Here is a 7950-nt window from a genome sequence, read left to right as displayed (position 1 = left end):
CCCCCTTTATATAAGAGGTGGAGCCGAGGGTTTCGTTTTGTACAAGTTACAGAGTCCGGGACGGTTTCTAACTCATCCCGCCAGATTACAAACAACACTTCCTATTACAACTCTACTTTCCTTAATATATCTTGGGCTCTCGAACCTTCTTATTCTTCGGGTAGTGGGCCTTCATTAAACCCCGGGTACTATCTTTGGCAGGCCCATTTGGGATGCCTATGTCAGTAGCCCCCGAGATTTTGCTTGAATCGTAGAGTCATGGAAAATCTCCACTGTTTATTTTTATTCGTCAAATTAAACTTTTCTATATTTCTTTATATAAATTTCTATATTGTACAGGGATATTGGTAGTTGGGGCTAGTTCATCTGACGGATCAGGTACTAGTTAACTGCTCTAGTGGCAATCCGCAAAAACCTACTTCAAGATCACGTCCCTGGACATGATCTCGGGATACTGGTGTAAACTCCGACAGGTGCCGCTTAAGGTCTTACCATTCTGTCGAGTCCCAGTTAAATTTATCGAGTACCTAACGCGTCCGTTAGGATTTTTCTTCGTATCTGTTGATACGGATAAAAGTAGCAGAGCGCAGTCTTCGGCGATGCCACGCCCAGCAGAACGGATCTGGGTCTTACCTTCGCAAATTTGCGGCATTCAGAAATTGATCGCAACTTTGGCGTTCGAGAATATATTGTCGAGTGCTTTTCCGGCTGTTGGAATGGCATATTTTATCGAGTCAAATATGACTTATATTAATCTCCCGATGGGAGTATATGTAGAGTTAATTATAACTCGAAATATACTCTCTTGCTTTTCTATCTTTCTTTCTTTTCCTTTTTCAATTTCATCGGGCACGCGAACAGCGTTCCCGATGGGAGTAGCCCCCGAGGCTACAGCCAAGAGCTTGTGCTTGGTTGTAGGCTCAACATTTTAGTCCACCTTGTCGCTATATTGCCATTATTTCCCGATATTCTCTTTTTTTTTTTAATCTTTCGGGTGCGCGAACAGCGCTCCCGATGGGAGTAGCCCCCGAGGCTACAGCCAAGAACTTGTGCTTGATTGTAGGCTCCCGCAATTTCTATATTGCCATAGTCGAAATTTTACTTTTATCGAAGTAGCCCCCGAGCATTTGGGCAAAAACTTGTTTCTGACCAAAGGCTCCCGAAGTATTCAAATAACTTCTCCTGTCGCCATTCTCCTTTTATTTTTCTTGCCGACATACTTTCCTTTGTCAAATTCACTTCAGCTGTATTAATAATCGGGATTTTTCTGCCTTGTGGGTCCATTGTTCCCACCACGTTGACACGTCGTGCAAGTGGGGGACACACGTCCTCCGCTTTTCCTGGCGCACGTACGGTAACGCTCGTGTCTGTTCCACTTCAGTAAAAATACCTTTTTACCCTCGTATCTACTGGATCTTTTTCCACCACATGATTTCTTCATCCAACGGTTCGCTGGTTCGCCCGAATCATATATAAACCTTTCTTCAACCTCCGTCTACTCCTTCGCTTGCGCCGCACATTGTTCCCCTCTGCAAAAACTTCCTTTGCGCCCAACTCTGTTTGATCCTCCGCACGCACAAGCCTTGCTTTTTCCAAGTGCCGTTGATGCCACCGCGCACGCGACTCACTCGCCATAGTACTCCGGAATCCACGATGGCTACTCGAAGATCTTGAGTGGGAGAGATCTAAAATCTCCAACCAGGATGTTAACATGCTGAAGAGGCTTGGCTTGATGAAGAAAGAAGACGCCATCCGCTTTCCCAGCGAAGAAAGCTACCCCAACCCTCCAATGGAGTACCGGGTTAGTTTCGTTGATCATCTCATCCGCGGCCTTTCTACCCCAATTCACGATTTCCTCCGCGGTCTTCTCTTTGTCTATGGGATTCAGCTACACCAGCTGACCCCCAATTCCATCCTTCATATTTCTATTTTCATCACATTGTGCGAATGCTTCCTTGGAATCACTCCAAATTGGGTTCTTTGGAAACGCATTTTCTCGCCTCCGCCGCAATGGCTCCCACAACGCCACTTATAACATAGGTGGAGTTGTTATTCGTGTCCGAACCGACGTTGATTACTTCGACGTCAAATTTCCTGATTCTGTCCAAGGATGGCGCAAAAGGTGGCTCTACATACGCGAAGAAAGTGCCAACTCTGTCGAGCACAACATAGTCCCTTTTGACGGAAGTGTTAAAATTCAACGCCGCCGTTCCTGGGATGCTGAAGCTTCCGAAGAAGAGAAAACGGCGACAGAAGCGCTTATGACTCGTATTCATGAGCTTCAAAATACTCGAGGCAAAGAGCTTTCTGGTGTTCAAATCACTCGCCTACTTTCTTCGGATTAGAGTGCAGCCTCTTCAGGCTCGCAAAAATCCCCTTTGGACGTATGCTGGTGAAAATGACGCCAATAGGTTGTCGAAAGACCTTGCTGTGAAGGACTTGGAAAGGCTTATTCGAAGAATTTCCTCGCTGAGCAAGAGGGATCCTATTCCTTCTTCTTGCCGCGTGGAACCATACAGCTCCACCAATCCTCTCCCCAAGGTATTTTGTCTTCTCGAGTTTTTATCTTGTTCCGAATTTTTCCTGCATCTCATTGTATTGATATCTCTCTAATTTTTCTTTTGTCGTTATTTTCCTGCAGAACCATCCTACTATGGATTCTCTTCCTCCTCTTCCTGAGGGTGGAGATGTCGAGGAAAGGGCCGTTGTCGCCGATGACAACCAGGAGGCCCTCTCTTTTGTGAATGAACCCGCAGATTCCCGAAAATCTGCGGGATCTATTGAAAAAGATGCTGCCTCTGAAGGTACTACGTCAGCACAATCTCCTCCTCCTGCTGTTTCTCCAAAGAACAAAAGGAAAAGGAGCAATGTCGACGATTCCGGGACCTCCATGTTCTCCATGTTCTCCATGTTCTCTTCTTATCAGGTCGCAGGGACTTCAACCGTGTTGATGGGCAACGGCTCGCATGCTACTGTTCATGGTGTTGGTACGTTCGATCTGAAGTTCACTTCGGGGAAGATCGTGCGCCTGAAGAACGTGCATGATGGGCAAGTTCCGTCGAGTGCTAGGGGACTTGGAGCTGAAGGAGCTCTACCTCAATGGGAGGCGCTACACGTGGTCTAACGAGAGGGAGCGCGCGACCCTGGAAAGGTTAGACCGGGTCTTTTCCACAGTGGATTGGGAGACCTATTTCCCGTCTTCTACCCTCTCGGCGTTGAGCTCCTCCACATCGGATCACTGCCCGCTCTTGTTGAACCTGGCGGCGGACTTGCCGACGGGCAAGCGCTTTCGCTTTGAAGCCTTCTGGCCTAAGGCGGAGGGCTTCCTCGAGACTGTGGAGGCGGCGTGGGCGTCGACGGCCGCGAAGGCTAACCCCTTCAAGCGCCTGGCCGCCAAGCTTGCGGCCACCGCCAAGGCGTTGACGAGTTGGAACGATTGTTTCATTGGTAATGTCAAGCTGCAGATTTTAGTGGCGAATGAGCTCATCATGCGCCTCGATGTGGCCATGGAGTCGAGGGCTCTATCCCGTGGGGAGCGTGGGTTGCGGAAGCTCCTCAAGGGGAAGCTTTTGGGACTTGCCTCGCTTGAGAGGACGATCACACGCCAACGCTCCCGGATATCGTGGCTGAGTGAAGGGGACGCGTGCACCCGCTTTTTCCACCTCCACGCCAACCATCGCCGGAGGAAAAACTACATCGCTCACTTCAAAGTGGATGGTACGCTTGTGGCGGACCAGGAGGGCAAGGCCAAGGCGGCGGACGCCTTCTATGAGCGCTTGCTTGGCTCCTCCCCCGATCGTGGCTTCTCCCTTGACCTCGACTACTTGGGTATGCAGTCACATGATCTTGTGGAGTTGGAGGTACCCTTCTCCGAAGAGGAGGTGTGGAGCGTCATCAAGTCTCAAGAGCCTGACAAGGCGCCAGGGCCGGATGGCTTCACAGGCAGGTTCTACACGTCCTGTTGGGGGATCATCAAGCAGGACGTCATGGACGCCTTTCGGGCCATGTGGCTCGGAGACTATCGTGGGCTACATGTGGCGAATCAGGCGTTGATTACCCTGCTTCCCAAGCATGCCGAGGCGGTGGAGGTGAAGGACTTCAGGCCGATCAGCCTCATCCACAGTGTGGCTAAGCTGGTGGCGAAGGTCCTCTCAGCGCGCCTGGCGCCGCGTATGACACACAGATCATTGGGCCTCACAATTTTCTTTTCTAATCAATTTCAACAGAATCAATGAATAGAAATTTGACCAGAATCAATGAATGGAAATTTGTCCATACGATATACCAAGCATTAACACATAGATAACTTAAGAAATGAACAATACAATTGTACAATCACCGTGCACCACTGTAAATAATAAATATAAGCTTTACCGTTAACTGGTCATAGTGAGAAGAATATTATTTATGTACCAACTTGAGGCTTCCAACGTGGAGGAACATTGGTCATCCATATCTACCAAGCAACTGTATCAACATATGTGTGTGTTTTGCCGAGCATGTACATACCACAAGGTTATGCAATAAAGGGCAAAACTACCAAACAGCCGCAACGACAAGAAGGCAAAAGAAATTATGTTTTCAAAGGCTCGTATTATATTCCAACATGACCTGCTTGTCCATGTGACTAACATGACACATACAACTGAGGCAATGCATAATACAAAGAAAGAAATGGGGTCTTCGACGTTCAGGTTGGAATTGATCTACCAGACTGAAATCAATGAATGTTGCATGTTTGCATGTTGCATGTTCAGACTGAAACCTGTGGATCCCCAGTGTTATGGCCAGCACTGATGTTCACCACAAGGAGGTTCTCGTCATCAGCAATGGCCTAGAGTTTGCCCTGGTAGAACGCCATGTCTTCGAACCACTTACACCTATCGTACGCGCGTACTGACCACGACAAGGCCCCTGGCTGGCACATTAGAATCTGACTTATTGGTCTGACGCCAACCAATGCAGCAACAAGGTTTGGCGAGCACATGATTATCTTACTTATGTGATGCTTGTTTGATTCTCTCATATGCATCCATGTAGCCTAAACCAAACTATCTAAATCTATCCGTCTAGTGACAGCATTCGGAAACCGGAGACGGATGCACGAGAGAGCAGGGAGTTTCATGTGGCCCTGGAGAAGGGGTCGACCAGGAAGCATCCGTCGTCGCGGGGGAAGACGAGCCAGTTGCCGCAGGCGCTCTGGTACCCGGCGAAGCCGCAGCCAGGGAAGCGGAAGGGTTTAGTGTAGGGGAGGCTGTAGAAGGTGCCGTTGGGGAGCGCGAGCAGCGGATGTGGCGGAGGAAGGGGCAGCCTCGTAGCGGCACGCCACTGTGGGCACACCGCGGCGAAGCGGGCACGGTCGACGTACGCAGGTAGCAGGCGGAGCACCAGGACGGCCAGGTCTTGCGGGATGGCTGACCACGACGGCGGTGGCTGCAAGTGCGGCTGCGTCTCCAGTGCCATCGGTCCTGCAAACAAGATCCAAGCAGGCAACAGTATCAGCCGACTGATCATCCTACTCCGGAAAAGGCGCAAAGAATGACGACACGGCAACAGTTTTCCGCAGATAGGCATTCCGTCGAACACATTGTATGCACGGCCAGTGCAAACAGCGCCTACCAAGAGAGAAATGGGCAACTCATCCTCCTGAGCAAGAGGCGGGTAAGATATAGCAGCATTGTCCCAGAGCAGAGTCAATGCGTATAACACCCTGTCGCGCCTGGCCAGCGGACGGGGCAGGAGCAGGCAGTCAAATCCCCAAGAGCAACCACCCAAACGCAGCAAGAACCATGGAGGGAGCGAGCAGGAGGAAAGCGGGACGGTGCGTGAGATGAAGGAAGAGGCGGATACCTAGAGAGATCAGCGCCGTCCCGGTGTCGAAGCTGCGGTCGGTTTGCGGCTGTTGATTTTTAGATTGTTTATGTCGGAAACAACGTGAGTTGGTCGCTGCTGTCGTGCGGGAGTGGAGTGGAGTGTGTAGCCGTCCCTTACCAGAGACATACTAACATGGGCCGGGCGCTGGCTCACCGCCCAAAAATGAGAAAAAAAAATGGAAAGCGCTGAGCGTCCCCCGGGGGATCAATTCCCCGACCCCCGGGTCGTCAGCCGTTTGATGCGGATGTTACCGACCGTTGGATCAGGTCAACGACTCAACCTCCCGCGCGGAAGAAAAAACAGAATAGCGAACGGAAAATTCTCGTCATCCCCACGCACAACCTTGCGGCCCGCCTCAGCAGAACCGCTGCCCCGCTCCGCCGGCGTTTGCAGTAACCACCGACGCCCCCGTTTGCGTAGCAACCATCGACGCCGCCGGACGCCGACGTTTGCAGCAACCGCCGCCGTCGCCGACCTCGCCGGCTTCCTTTCAAGCACGGCGACGCCAGGAATATAGCAACGGCCGCCGCCGTTTGCAGCAACCGCCGCCGGCGCCGACCTCGCCGGTATCCTTGCAAGCACGGCGGCGCCTCGGTTTGTAGCAACGGCCGCCGCCGTTTGCAGCAATCACCGTCGCCGACCGCCTTGCCAATCTCCTTGCAGCATGGCGGCGCCTCGGTTTGTAGCAATGTCCGCCGCCGTTTGTAGCAACGGTCACCGCCGGTCCGCAGCACCCACCGCCGTCGACGGCCTCCATGTAGCACGGCGGCTCCCGGTTTGTAGCAACGGCTGCCGCTATTTGCAGCAACCACCGCCGTCGTCCCGTCGGTAGCAATGGCCGCCACCGCATGTAGCACATCGCCGCCGCCGTGCTGCTCTTGTAGCGGTACATAGACGCCGCCTTGTAGCAGACCCCGCCACTCCTTGTAGCGGAAGGCGACGCCGGCCGGGAGCATCGGCTCTGCCCCCGGTCGCAGCATCACGGCTGGCAACTCCTCCGCCGCCCCGACGCATGAGCTGCGGTGTGCCCCGACTTCTCCGCTGGCCGCATCGGTGCTGCGTGTCCATCATGCCGATGGTGGAGGAGCTTGTGGTTGCGGGGATCGTCGGCCATGGAAAGCAGCGACCTCGCCGGAGATGCGTGTGGGCGCGCGCGGCGGGGCTCTGCGGGGGTGCGCATGGAGAGGGAGGTTATTTGGGCGAGGTCGCGGCGGCCAATTTCTGGGAAGATGGAGAGAGACGAACGGATGAGGAGCACTTTGAGAAGATAAGGTCGTGGTGGGGCCTATCGCTGTCGCTTTCACGGACACGCGTCGTTCACAGGAGCAGGAGGAAGCGAACGCCGTATCCCCCGGCTGAACGCCAGCATTTTCCAAAAAAAATGCGACCAGCCAGTACAAGCCCTGGCTGGCGTAGCTTTATAGAAGAAAGCTCCCCGAACACCCGTCAATCCGAGGATTCGAGCCCGGGTGGGCAGCAGGCGCTCCCGCACTGCTAACCAACAGTACCGCCCAAAAATAAGAAAATATGAAAATTCGAAAATGACATTTGAAAGCTTCAAGAAAATTGAAACTAATCCCAGATGTAGAAAATGATGAAATCTAGTAGTTTTTAAAAACCAATCCGTAATTCGTTGCATTCTAGGCTAAGAAAAAAATGGCAAATGCGTGGATATGGGTGCGATGAACACTAGATATTTCAAAATTTCGAAATTTGTCACTTTTGTCTAGCCTAGAACCTAATGACTTTTGAATTACGATTTTGCATGCTGGCAGAGTTCAATATTATCTCGACATAGGATTTTACGTTTTGTGTTTCTTAATTTAAAAATGTGGATTTAGAATTGCTTTAAAAAATGGCCAGCATGGAGCTCAGGCTCCATTTTTGGTTTCCGAAGAAAACCTGGGCTTTTACCGAAAATAAACCCCATTTTTTATTTTCACATTTCAAATAATTTACTCAGATATTGGTGTTTCAAATAATAATATGTTATGAACATAATATTTAATTTTAAGAAAATGCAACGCCTTTTGAAACTTTTAAATCCTTTTCAGTACAATAAGTTCAGAAAAGCAC

The 7950-nt window shown here is 51.1% G+C and overlaps 1 pseudogene; it reads right to left on the bottom strand.

Annotated features, from left to right (window-relative positions):
* Positions 1 to 4753: 4753 nt before the first annotated feature.
* LOC124647033 lies at positions 4754 to 6854 on the bottom strand (annotated as a pseudogene).
* Positions 6855 to 7950: the final 1096 nt, after the last annotated feature.

This window comes from Lolium rigidum, chromosome 4, assembly GCF_022539505.1.
Source record: "Lolium rigidum isolate FL_2022 chromosome 4, APGP_CSIRO_Lrig_0.1, whole genome shotgun sequence".
Taxonomy (NCBI): domain Eukaryota; kingdom Viridiplantae; phylum Streptophyta; class Magnoliopsida; order Poales; family Poaceae; genus Lolium; species Lolium rigidum.
This window is presented reverse-complemented; position numbering and strand designations above follow the sequence as displayed.